Below are 2,749 nucleotides of genomic sequence, written 5' to 3'. Positions count from 1 at the left end.
GGGACCATCAGCAGCATTTTCTTGGAGTTTTCTGATCTCTGCTCTACACAGTACTTCCTGATTCTCGGAAAGCCAGCAGTGGACCTGAAAGTTAGGGAGATCGCCCCTCTCACCCCCACCCCCGCTGCTGATTTGCATTTCTCCAACTTTAGTTTTGTAAGCACCTAATTCCCTGTGTTAAATCCCTGTCTGATTAAAATATCTAGAGTAATATATATTTTCCTTGATCCCTAACTTATTGCAGAGAGACTGCAGTCTAGAGCGGCAGTGTCCAGCATAAAAAGAATGTCACACACACACACGCACGCCACGTGTGTAATTTAAATTTTTTTAGGAGCCATATGAAAAAAGTAAAAATAAACAGGTGAAATTAATTTAACAATATATTTTATTTAACTCAATATATCCAAAATGCTGCCATTTCAACATGTAATCAATATTGAAATATTAATTAGGTCATTTATTTTTTGTACTAAGTCTTCAAGATACAGAGTATATTTTACACATACGGCACTACTCAATTAGACCAGCCACATTTCAAGCACTTAATAGCTACATGAGACTGGCAGCTCTCATACTCTATAACATAGATCTAGTTAATAAACTATGGCACAATACAATGGCAGATGATGGTGCTGCTATTTAAGTAACTGTGGTTGGTTCATCTCTCCGCCTGGGTCAGCTGTCAGGTGAGAACTGGTTGATACCCAAGTTGAATCGAAGGCACCCTTTTGGATGAGGAAGAAGGAAGGTTCTGTAAGCACCCCCAAAACTACATAAGAAATTCCATCAGGCAAGAAGGGACTGGGTCCAGGGTGCTGGGAGGCGTCTGTGTTGTGTGAGGTGAACTCAGGTGCAGGGTAGGAGGGGAGCCGCTCCTGAATGGCGTAGCTCCCTGCAGACATCCCGGCGTGAGCTCCTCCATCAGGCCCACTGGGAATGGGCGGTCTGACAGAAGAAAGTCAGGAAGACTTATATGGAGAGGTGTTAAGCTGGTCAGATAAGCCTGAAACAAGAACCTTATTTATAGGCAGGTCCAAGAGCACCAGCAATAGAAACCCAGCTCTGGAGACTGTATCTTGACAACTGTGAATCTGAACCAGAAAAAAAAAAAAAAAGATGTAAGGATGGATTCTGGAGAGAGCAGCAGTTACCAAGATCAGGTCAAGCCAGGATGGATGTGTGTAGACCGTAGACTACAAGAACAGACTGAGAGCAACTGATGACCCAGTAACCAAGAATAGGTGTGGAAGGAGCTGGGTGTGCCTGCCCTGAGGCTGGGAGGGACTGTGGCCCGTGGCTGCCGATATCTGTTTCTGCTGGCTGCCTTTGGCATTGTTTCTGCCTAAAACAGCCATGCACAGCTTCTGACACATGATAATAGTAACCAAGAGTTTATTTGTGAGTTCCTACTACATGGCAGGCGCTGTGCTAAGCACTTTGCACAAATAATCCCAATTTAATCCTCCCTGAAGCCCTATGAGGAAAGCATTATTATTAGCCCCATTTTACAGATAAGAAAACTGAGGGATTCAGAACCTTACCTGAGGATGTATACTTCTTAAATGTTGAAGCTGCAATTCAAACTCAAAAACCTTCATCTGGAGCCTTGTGCCTAATCACTATGCTATGATGCTTAAGTCAAAGTTTGCTGACTTTGCTTCAACTGGAAAAGGAAAGATATAAGCGGGGGGCGGGGCGGGGGGGCAGGGGCAGGGGGGGAAAGTGTCAAAACTCAATTTTGCCAAATTCACAAATATTGTATTGAGTTCAGACGTGGGCTGGGGACAGTGGGAAGCAGGAGGAATGATACTGTCAACAGGGGCAGTGGTGTTCCCCCTCTACATATTCCAGAAATGACCGCCTGTGCACACAGGGACCTACCCACAGAGACCTGGGCAGGAGCGGGACTGCAGAATGCCGCATTACTTCTGAGAAAAAGGAATCATTCTTAGGTAGGAGAAGGTGCTGTTGCCATGGCAACCACAAAGTCTTGGCCCAATGGCAGGGCAGTAGCTTGAGTCCTAATTCAGAGAGGATTGGTTTTCAGAAAAAAATGAAATAAGGAAGAATCAGTTTCTCTCAGCCAGAGCAGCCTTCCACAAAGGGGCAGTGTCTCTGCCGGCTCGAAATCTAAACAGAGGAACCGCAAATGCCCGGAGGCTGAAGAAAAGCCCGCGCAGAAGGTGAAGGCCCTTTCATAGCTGACAGTATCCCGGCGGGGTCTTAGCATGGATTTACCAAGGAGCCTGCCAGAACAAATACAGCACGCCTTTCCGACAGGATCCACATGCCAGTCGTGGGTCTCCCGCAGCAGCCTGCAGTCGGACCCTCACAATGCTGGCTTTCTCCCTCCCAGTCAACCCTCGTTTACTGAGCCCAGCTAAGCCCTGGCAGCTCTGGGTGCTTTCCTCCTCAGCCTCCTCAGTTCTGCCTGCAGCTCAGCCTATTCCGAAAAGCCTCCGGTTTAAACAGAGGCTGGTTGTGATCCCTCTCCAACGATGGCTGGCTCGTTCTATAAGAATTCAGGCCCAGCATGAGGGGTGCTCATGCCACCACCCTGTGCCCTGAGTCTACCTGTTCACTGCCCCCACCCCCCTGCTGGGAACACATACATGCACTACATACACACCTGGAAGGGCAGCTCAGTGTCCTGGGGCCAGGAAACCAACTGCAGGCACTTCCCCTCCCCGTTGGATTGACCCAACACCACCACCATGCTATTCCAGGACACAGCCACCACTCAGAA

The 2,749-nt window shown here is 47.8% G+C and overlaps 1 long non-coding RNA gene across 1 annotated transcript; it reads right to left on the bottom strand.

The window, feature by feature from the left end:
* Nucleotides 1–370: 370 nt before the first annotated feature.
* On the bottom strand, nt 371–1,953 carry LOC139076384 (uncharacterized). Its single transcript, XR_011527949.1, has 3 exons — nt 1,885–1,953; nt 1,545–1,666; nt 371–1,094 (listed from the first exon to the last, which is right to left on the bottom strand). It is a non-coding gene; the product is annotated as an uncharacterized lncRNA (long non-coding RNA).
* Between the last annotated feature and the right edge of the window lie 796 nt (nt 1,954–2,749).

Source organism: Equus przewalskii, chromosome 16 (assembly GCF_037783145.1).
Source record: "Equus przewalskii isolate Varuska chromosome 16, EquPr2, whole genome shotgun sequence".
Classification (NCBI taxonomy): Eukaryota; Metazoa; Chordata; class Mammalia; order Perissodactyla; family Equidae; genus Equus; species Equus przewalskii.
Note: the sequence above shows the minus strand (reverse complement) of the source record. Positions and strands in the feature narration are given on the sequence as shown.